This window comes from Cnephaeus nilssonii (assembly GCF_951640355.1).
Source record: "Cnephaeus nilssonii genome assembly, chromosome: 13".
Classification (NCBI taxonomy): Eukaryota; Metazoa; Chordata; class Mammalia; order Chiroptera; family Vespertilionidae; genus Cnephaeus; species Cnephaeus nilssonii.
In genome coordinates, this window is record NC_137084.1 from 1,501,656 (window position 1) to 1,511,965 (window position 10,310).

Consider the following 10,310-nt stretch of genomic DNA (forward strand, 5'->3'; position numbering starts at 1 on the left):
CCCTCGGAAGCTGGAAACCTCAGGCTGAGCAGCCAGGCCTGGGCCTCCCGAGGTGTCCATTCTGGGCTAGATTTTCGGGGGACAGGCGGGTGGCCTGGTGGCCTGTGACAGGTGGTTCGAGGGGGGCTCCAGGGGGAAGCCCTGGCGGCCAGGCCGGCATCTTATGAGCGTGCAAGTTCGGGGTGCAAGCTCGGGGCGGCCGGCGGTGCCCGCTGTCTGGGCGGGTCAGCTCGGCCTCGGCCTCGTGGCACGGCCCTCCGAGGCCAGGCCGGTGACTCAGGTGGGTCAGGGGTTGTGGCGTGGGCTCCGGCCTGTCGCTGGTGACCTGTGGCCTCCCTGCCTCTGGGGCGTGACAGGGACAGGCCTGTGACCCTCACCCTCCCTTGGCCTGGGTCCTGGCCCAGACTCAAAACTCAGGCTCCTTCCTGGGACCTCCAGAGCCCGGGGGGGGGGCCGTGGCAGGGTGGGGGCACGGGGTCCCTGACGCAGCCTGGCAGTGGCTCTGCCCTCCCCTCTTGAGGGCTTCCCTGCCCCGCTGGGACGAGCCGCTGCCTCTCCGAGCCTCAGTCTCCTCATCTGGAAAGGGGGTCCGTGAAAGTCCCCACAGGAAGAGGGTCACACGGCAGGGGACCCACAGTTTGGGGCTGTGTGCAGGGAGCGGGGGGCACAGGTGAGGACACCCTGGCCCAGGGCGACGGCCCAAGCGGGCTTTGTTCCCTGGGTGCCTGGGGCTGCCCAGCCCCCCTCCCAGGTCTGATTAGAGAGAGAGCTGGGGTCCCACCCTCAGGATCTCCCAGGCGTTGCCATGGGGACGGGAGGACCGTGGGGGTGTGGGGAGCTGGGAGGAGGCCCTGGCTGCATCCCAGAGCGTCACTTGCTGCCACGCTATCGCGGGCGTGACTCATGTGGGCGCTGGGAGCGGGACAGGAAGTGGGCACCAGATAGCCTGTGGGGGGGGGGGGAGGCCAGTGCCCACCCAGAGGAGGATGGGACACCCGCCAGCCCGGGTCCCGCCCTGAACAGGGAACTGGGACCTGCAGGGGAGGGTGCCGTGTGGGGGCCGGGGACCCCTGGCCCTGCGCGAGCTGCCCCTCCACGCACCCCTCTGGGGAGGATGAGGAGGAGGCTGGGCCCCGGGACTCGCAATAGGACAGACGCAGCCCCCGCCCCCCAGGGGCCTCTCTCCTCAGGGGTCTCTCTTGGGGGGTCCCACCCACGCCTATGCCTCCTGCTCCCTCCACACCCACCAGGAAAGGCGGCAGCGCTGGGCTGCTGGGACCGTGAGGACCGGCTCTGTCCGGCCCTGGACGGACCCCAGGCCCGACCCTGACCTGCCCGCCCCCGCCTGACCCTGCCTGTTCCTGGCAAGGCGACCGGGGGGAGGGGGTGAGGAGGGGGGCTAGTTCCCGCCGGCCGTCCCTGTGCCGGCTTATCGCTTGCATTTCAGTCCTTTTTTTTTTTTTTTTAATATATTTTTATTGATTTCAGAGAGGGAGAGAGAGAGAAACATCAATGATGAGCGAGAATCACTGACCGGCTGCCTCCTGCACGCCCCCCACTGGGGAGGGAGCCCACAACTGGGCCTGTGCCCTGACCGGGATCGAACCTCCTGGTTCCTAGGTCGACGCTCAAGCCCTGAGCCCTGCGGCCGGGCCTGCTGCAGTCCCGGGCACAGCCGAGTGCTGGCTCAGGGGTCACTGGTCGGGGCGGACCCGGGGCTGGCTCCCGCGGGCGGCCGCCTGCCTCTGCCCGCCTGGCTTCGGGGCAGAGAGGGGCTCCGCGGGGCTGGCGTTCAGCCTCAGGGACCAGGAGAAGCGGGACCTCGAATTCCACCCCCCACTCGGGCACCTCCCTCCAGAGGTCAACAGCTGCACCCCGCCCCCCTCCCCCAGGCCCGGACACATCCGAAAGGAGAGACCCCCCCGCTTCTGTGCCCCCCACACGGCGGGTGGACGGCGTCTCCAGGTCCCGACGCCACAGCCCCTCGGCCCTGGGGCCGGGCCAGCGCGGCCGCTCCAGGCACAGCCTTGGGAGGCGCTCATCGCGTCCTCGATTCGGTCCTAACGCACCACGGCCGCGTGTCACCCCCACTTCCCAGGTGACACGGAAGCGAGGTGCTCGGCCAGGCCCCACGCCTGGGGAGGTGGTCCCCGGCCCAGCACCCAGCCGCTGTGTGGCCCTGGACCAGCGCATCACCCTCTCTGTGCCGGGCGTCTCATCTGGAAAATGGAGATCAGAGGCCGGCTCCCCGGGACCAAGCGCGGGGATGACCAGCCGGGCGCCCTGGGAGCTGTCTCTCCCGGGAAGTGCCCCCCCTGCCTCGTGGTCCCCCCCGCAGCGCCCCCCAGCTGCTGTGACTGCCGAGGGCACAGGTGGGGGCTCGCAGCTGCTGGAGGCATCACCGGGCCTCCGTGTGATGGAGACCGACTTCGCGGCACGGGGGACCCCGGCCCCCCTCGGGGAGGCCCAGGCCGGGGCGGCGGGAGGAGGCGAGGGGTTATCGCCTCTGTGGGCAGAGGGCCGGGTGGGCTGCCCTCTCCCCAGGCCGGGGACTTCCCGACAAGGAGGAGGCGCCCGGGCCCCGCTGCTTGGCTTTGGGGCCGAGGGAGAGCCATCGGGGTGCCCACGGGCGGGGCCGCCTCCCGACGGGCGAGGGGCGGGCGCTCTGGGCGGCGGAGGTGCGTTTGGTTTCGTGGCGGGGCCCACGGCTCAGGGCCTTCGTGCGTCTGTTTGTTCGTCTGAATCACTGGACAAACAGAATTCCTCCCCGGGCCTCAGGCCCAGGACCCGGTTCTGCCCCCAGCAGCTCCCGCCCCAGGGAGGCCCCACCTGGGCTCCCCCCCTCCCCCCCTCCCCCCCCCCCCCCCCCGCCTTTCCTGCCCTGGCCTGGCCGGGCCTTGCTGGGCTGGAGGTCTCTTCCCCACCTGGGCACAGGCTCCTGCAGCCCCGCCCCCGCCCACCCCCCTCCAGACCCAGGAAACACAAAGGCCCTCAGCCCCCCGACAGGCCACAGCCCCCCGACAGGCCACAGCCCCCCAGGTGCCCCTCAGCCGCCATGAGTCCCAGTGGGGAGTTCACAGACCCTGGGGCAGAGCCGCTCCCAGATCCCCTCCCACCCGACCTGGTGCCTCTCGCTCCTCGCCCCGAGCCCAGGCGGAGGCACGGGGGTAGCGAGTGGCTCTCTGCACTCAGAGCCCCTCTCCTCTGCCCCCCCCACCGCCCCCCCACCCCGCAGCCCAAGCACAGGCGTCCTCGCCCGCGCACCTGGGGGCCTGCCAGGCGGGGGCCTGCGTGAGGACAAAGAAAAGGCCCCATCACGCTCCCGTCGGCCCCGGCTCTGCTGTGACCGCTCTTCTGGGGGCTCCCCAGGCACGGACCTGCGGGCGTGGGGCTCAGCCGGTCCCTCCGACCCAGGAGGAGGGGACCCTCAGCACCGGGGGGGGGGAGGTGGGGGGTGGCGGGGGGCTGTCTGATGGCTCCGCTCTTCAGCAGACGCCTTCCTCGGTGTCAATCACACGCAGAAGTCCAGGCATCGGCCCCGCACACGTCTGCCTGCGGATGGAGACGCAGGTCTCCGAGAGGCACATGCGCCCCCGCGGCCCAGCAGCGCCGGACAGCAGCGGGCGGGGGCAGCCGAGGGCCCGTGGACAGGGACGGACACAGCGTGCGGCCCATCGCACACGATCTCACGCCGCCTCGGAGAGGAGGGGACCCCGACACCTGCCCCCCAGATGGACGGTGAATAAGCCCGACCCAGAGGGACAGACGCTGTGTGACCCGCTCAGAGGAGGTCCCCTGAGCCGAGGCCCCTGCATCCGTGGTCCCCGTGGTCCCCTGAGCCGAGGCCCCGTTTTCCGTGGTCCCCGTGGTCCCCTGAGCCGAGGCCCCTGCATCCGTGGCAGCTCTTTCACTGAACGGCCGACTTTCTCCCCTCAGCCACCCAGGCCCTCGCCTGCTCAGTAGAGTTGGGGTGTGCGGAGGGTCCTGGGGGCCCCTGACTCCCTCACCAGATGGAGCCGGGCCTTTGGCCGGGAGGTTGAGTGGGGCGTTCTCCGGGGGCAGCAGAGCCCCCCCAGCATGTCCAGGCCCCTCCCGAGGTCAGACGAGACGCCCTCTCTGAGCCCTGGGCTGGAGGAGGGCGGTGCCGGGCTGCGGACCCCGCACGGGACCGACCAGGTCCTGCCCCCGTGGCCTGGAGCACGGCTGCCCGGGCCACGTGCCCTGAGCTGAGGCAGTGCAGCGAGCCGAGAGGTGGGGCCCTTAGACCCTCAGGTCCCTGCACCAGGACCTCAGTCCCTGCCCCGACCGCTGGCTGCTGGTCTGAGCGCTCCTCAGCCGCATCCCTCAGCCCTGCCCTGGCAGGTCGGGGGCAGGTCGGGGGCGGGGGCAGGGCAGGGGCAGGTCGGGGGCAGGGGCCGGATTAGCTAGAAATATATTTCTGAGTATTTGGATTTTCTGTAAACTTTCCTTGAACTTCCTGTTATCGGTTCCCAGCTGGCTCTCGTTGTCAGAGGAGAAACTGATTCCAGTGACGTGACGTTTGCCGGCTCTCCGGCCCAGGACGCGGTCCGTCCCGGCCCAGGTCCCACGGGCGCTGAGAGTGTGCGGCCGGCCGGGCGCGTCCTGGGAATGCCTGCGACATCCTGTTGCCGGACGGTGTCGAGTTCCTCCGCGTCCGTGTTGGTTTCTGTCCTGTTTTCTATTCTGTTGTCAAGAAACGGGTGTTGGCGCCACAGTTTCAATGGTGAGCGTTTCCCTGTAACCCCCTTCTCTCCCGGTGCCCCACCGCTGTCGGGGTGCGCCTCCCGGACAGGCCCCCCCCCCCCCGTCTGTCCTCGCCGTGGGGGACGTGCACTGGGGGCGGATTCTGCAGGGCAGGGCCTCTCCCTGCTCCTGCCCGGGCCCTGCTTCGGGGCTTTGGTTTCGACGAGGAACCTGCTGTCCCTCAGGTTGCTCTTCCCCAACGGCAAAGCATCAGAGGTTTATTTTATTTTATTTTATTTTATATTTTTATTATTTTGCTACTCCTCACCTGAGGATAGTTTTCCGTTGATTTAAATATGTCCAGATATCTAGATTTATTTTTTATTTTTTTCAGAGAGGATGGGAGCCCGAAACCCAGGCATGTGCCCCAACCAGGAATCAAACCATGACCTCCTGGTTCATAGGTTGATGCTCAACCACGGAGCCACGCCGGCCGGCCCATTGGTTTTTAGAGACAGTGGAAGGGAGAGAGAGCGAGAGAGAGAGAGAGAGAGAGAGAGAGAGAGAGGTTGATGTAAGAGAGACACATCGATTGGTTGCCTCCTGCACTCACCCCGACCGGGGCCAAGGATGAAACCAGCAACCCAGGCCCGTGCCCTTGACCAGGACTCGAACCCGCGACCCCTTGGTGTGCGGCTGAGGCTCTCACCACTGGGCACACCGCCCAGGGCTGCCACGTGTGCGTCGTTTCTCCGTGGTCTGCGGGTGCGTGTCCACTGGCTGAGGCCCCTGGTCACTGGCGTCTCGGACCTGGACCCGGTGCCGGACACGCAGGACCTGGGGCTCCCTGGTCCCCTGGCAGGCGGGCCGGTTGGTGGTGGGTCGCTCCGGCCTGAGCGGGTCATTTTAGGTTTGTTATCCGGCCTCTCGCCCACCAGCTGAGTGCATCGGCGGTGACTTCACGGCGGAGGCCTCACTGGCCGAGGCTCATCGTCTGGTCCGCCACGAGCTGGCCGGCTGCCGGGGGTCCTGGCTGCGGGCGCGGCCCAGGGACCCTCTTCGTGAGCCGGGCAGAGGCAGCAGGGAGCGGCTTCTGGGACTGTCCGCGGGTGTGGGCCGTGGTCCCAGGCAGGCGCGGGGACTGAGTCCTGGGAGCTGGTGGGTGAGGGAGACGGCCGCGGGCCGGAGGGGAGGGTGCTGGTGACAGTGACACGGCCGGGCGCCTGCCGCCGCGCAGCCAGGTGCTCCGCGGAGGTGCCGGCGTGGAGGCCGCTGAGAGGACCCGCAGCTGCGCGCACCGGGGCCAGCAGGCGCGGGGCGTGAGGGCGCTGAGGACGGGCGTGGAGACGGCTGCGGTGGCGGGGATGCGGGAGGGTGGGCGCGCTGTGGGCCCTGTGGGCCCGGGGGGTCTGGAGTGCATATGGCGGACACGGGCCCCATCCTGGCCCCCACGAGAGGCGCTCGGAGGACAATGGGGGACGAAGAAAGGAGGTGTCCGGTGCGACAGGCCCCCCGAGCCGGGGTCTGGAGTCTCGGCTCTCGGCTGTCCCTCCTCCGGCCCCTCAGCAGGTTCCTGGGGGCCCAGCCCCACTGCCCATGGGGGGACGGGGGGGGGCTGTCTAGACGGCAGGCTGCTCGGCCCCCTCGGCTTTGTCCCCTGTGCCCCTCGAGCAGGAGCCGAGGCCACAGACACAGAGCTGTTTGCTTTCCTCTCCCAGCGCCTCCGCCTGCTCAGAGCCCGCCGGGCCCAGGCCCCCCGCCCGGAGGACAGACGGACGAAGGACAGACGGCTGGCTGCAGCGAGCCCCGACACGTGGCGGTGCTGGGACTCGGCCGCGGGGCCCACGGCCCGTGGGGAAAGGTGGTCTCCGGGGCTGAGGCTCCGGCGGGGGCTGGCAGTGGGCAGGCGTCCCAGGGCCGTGATTTGGGCGGGAACGTTCCCGCGCAGGAGCATAGTGGCGGGGTGGGGGTGGGGGGCGAGGGGGGAGCGTGCAGCTCAGCCTGCCTGGACGCAGGCAGCCCCGGCGGGGGGCGGGGGGTGGGGGAGACCCACCGGCCCGGCCCCCTCTACCAGCCCCCAAGCTCCCACTTCAACCCCCCAGCACTCACCCCTCTTAACCGCACCCCACCTTCTGAGCCTGGCCCCCTCCTCCCGCTCCGTGGCCCCTCCTGCCCCAACGACAGAAACGCTGGCCCCGTCCCCTTGCCCGTGCCCAGCGGGCCGTCCAGTGACCCCGGCCTGGCCTCCCGCTCCCCGGCCGTGGGTGGGGGCCGAGCCACACCGGGCCTGCCCGGCTCCACCTGAGACAACATCCTGGCCTCGATAAAGCCGGGTTCGCAGGAAGGCACGCTAATCTGCTCCCCGCGGCGGCCAGGCCGCGCCCCAGAGGAGCCCGCGCTGGGCCCAGGCCAGGAGGGCGCGGTCGCTCTGCTGCCTCCCTGTCCCCTGAGGCCAGCGCTGAGGGCCCGCAGGCTCCCCTGCCCCGCTCTCCACACCTGCGGGGTCACCTGGGGGGCACGCGCACCTGCAGGGCGGCCGGACGAGGCAGTGGCCTCTGTCCGCGATGGGGCCGGCCTGGCAGAAGGAGGGAAGGCTGGGGGTGCCCTGACGCCTCCCGCTGGACAAGGTCCGCACACCCCAGCCTGCCCCCCCCCCCCCCCGGTCCCTGCCAATCAGGCGGCTCCGGGCAGGGGGGCAGAGCGGCACTGCTGGGGGACCCCGGGCCTCAATCCCCGGCCACACATGAGAGCGCTGGGATGGGTGCAGGGCTGGGTCCCGCCGGCGTGCGTGCCGGGACTCTGCGGGGAGCAGTGAGCCTGGCCCCCAGGCTGCCGCCGGCACGGGGAGCCGGCGCGGTGGGCGCGGGAGCACTCGGGCCCGTGGTGGGCAGGGAGGGCGGTGACGGGGGGGGGGCCTCCTGTGGCTGTGGCAGGCCTGGGTAGTGGGCACTGGGGGTGCCCCCGGGTCCCTCGAGCGCCGCAGCCCTGTCCCCCAGCCACGGCCACGGGGAGCTGCCCCCCGGGTGACCTCACAGTCCCCGAGGCAGCCCTTCGCGCACACGGGTTCCCGGCCGCCCGGAGGCGGGAGACCAGGCCCATCAGGCCACGCGGCCTCCGCAGCGGGTCTCACTGCGCGGCGGGAGAAGGGACCCTGCCTCTGACCCCCGCCGGCCCCGCCGGCCAGTGAGGACGCTGTGCTGAGCGAACACACCAGGCCCAGGGGGCCGGGCCCGTGAGACCCGCTCAGAGGAGGTCCCCGAGTCAGACCCACGGACAGGAAGTAGGTGGTGGGGCCAGGGCTGGGGCGGGGTGACCACCCTGGGGCCCCGGAGGACACTTGGCCGAGGACGTGCACCCGGAAGCCGCACCTTTGTGGGCGTCGGTGGTGGGTTAGTGGGGCCGCTGCTCCCCCAAAGCGGAGTTTGGGGATGGGCCCTGCGCGCCTTCCGTCCAGGCCGATCCCACCTCGTCCCGCCGCGTGCGGGCAGTTCCGGGCACCTCGGGTTCGAGGAGCCGGTTAGCCAGGCAGTGGGACGGAGGGGGCAGCGGAAGTCCCATCCACTCACAGGAACGGACACGAGCACCCGCCCCCCCCCCCCCCCGGAAAGCAGGCCGGTCCCCCTGTGCGCTGGGCCTTGGGAGCGTGACCCGGGGAGAGGTCAGCGAGGGGGCCGGCGGGAGTGTGACTCAGGACCGCGCCCCGGCCCCGGGGGATGGGGGAGCGCCGGGCAGGCTCCCCGACGCCCCAGTCGGAAGGCCCGGGCCCCTGGGCAGCAGCGTCTCGCTGGGAGCGGAAGGCACCCCCGGGTGCGGGGCTGCCCGGGCGGGTGCCCGTGGGCTCTAAGGCCACTCGCGGGTCCGTCCACGAGCAGTGCTGGCCGAGGCGAGCGGGTGAGGGCACCCAGGGCTGGGCGGCTGCAGGCTGTGCTGGCGGGGACCCTGCGCCCGGCCGCCCGGGGCTGCCCTGCACGACACCTTCTCCACGTCCCACAGACACCCTGAGGGGCACCCAGGTGTGAGGGCGGGCGGGGCCTGCTCACGAGAGAATGACAGCAGGCGGGAGCAGGGCCACCTGGCTGCCCCTCAGGAATGGGGGCCTGCGGGGGGGGGCCCGGCTTCCTCTCAAAGCAGAACTTCCTTGAGGCTTGAGACTCACCAGCCCCGAACTGGGCCCTCTGCTTGTGGGACCCTGGCTGCCAGCCCCGTGGGACTCGGGGTTCAGCACGGATGCCGTGGGTGGAGATTTCTGTGGGTGGGACCCTCCTCTCGGCCTCTGAGACCCCACAGAGGATCGGCTGCAGTGACCGGCCGCACCCCAAGCAGGCACTTTGCACCCACCGGCCCGGGCAGGAGCGGACCTGCAGGGTGGTCTCAGGAAGGAGGCGGAGTTGGGGCCAGTCCCTCAGCGTGCAGCCCGAGCGGTTCCCCAAGTGGCTCCCCGAGACTCCAAGACCCGTCCTCTCCCCCGGCCCTGCCAGCCTCCTTGGGAGCCGCATGGGGGCCTGGGCAGGCGGCAGGGTCTGGGGGCCGCGTGGGGCCTGGGCAGGCTGCAGGGTCTGGGGGCCGCGCGGGGCCTGGGCAGGCTGCAGGGTCGGGGGGCCGCGTGGGGCCTGGGCAGGCTGCAGGGTCTGGGGGCCGCGCGGGGCCTGGGCAGGCTGCAGGGTCTGGGGGCCGCGCGGGGCCTGGGCAGGCTGCAGGGTCTGGGGGCCGCGCGGGGCCTGGGCAGGCTGCAGGGTCTGGGGGCCGCGCGGGGCCTGGGCAGGCTGCAGGGTCTGGGGGCCGCGCGGGGCCTGGGCAGGCTGCAGGGTCGGGGGGCCGCGCGGGGCCTGGGCAGGCTGCAGGGTCTGGGGGCCGCGCGGGGCCTGGGCAGGCTGCAGGGTCTGGGGGCCGCGCGGGGCCTGGGCAGGCTGCAGGGTCTGGGGGCCGCGCGGGGCCTGGGCAGGCTGCAGGGTCGGGGGGCCGCGCGGGGCCTGGGCAGGCTGCAGGGTCTGGGGGCCGCGCGGGGCCTGGGCAGGCTGCAGGGTCTGGGGGCCGCGTGGGGCCCGGGCAGGCGGCAGGGTTCGTGTGGGGCCTGGGCAGGGTCTGGGGGCCGCGTGGGGCCCGGGCAGGCGGCAGGGTCTGGGGGCCGCGTGGGGCCCGGGCAGGCGGCAGGGTCTGGGGGCCGCGTGGGGCCTGGGCAGGCGGCAGGGTCTGGGGGCCGCGTGGGGCCTGGGCAGGGGGCAGGGTCTGGGGGCCGCGTGGGGCCCGGGCAGGGGGCAGGGTCTGGGGGCCGCGTGGGGCCCGGGCAGGCGGCAGGGTCTGGGGGCCGCGTGGGGCCCGGGCAGGCGGCAGGGTCGGGGAGCGGCCTCAGGCCCAGCAGGTGCCCCTGCCCTTCCGCTTCCAGGGCCTGAGGGGGAGGTGTTGGCGTGTTTGGGGGGACGGGGGGGAGGGCAGGGGGAGGACTGGCCCCTCCGCTGCCCACAGCCGGTCCCCGAATTCCCCAAACCGGGGCGGAGGCCACGATGCTTGTTTGCACACAGGGCTGGCCCGGCTGCCCGGTGAGCCAGACTGATGGGATTTTAATTAAGCCCTATCGGGACACAGTCACCGGTCACCACCGGGCCAGG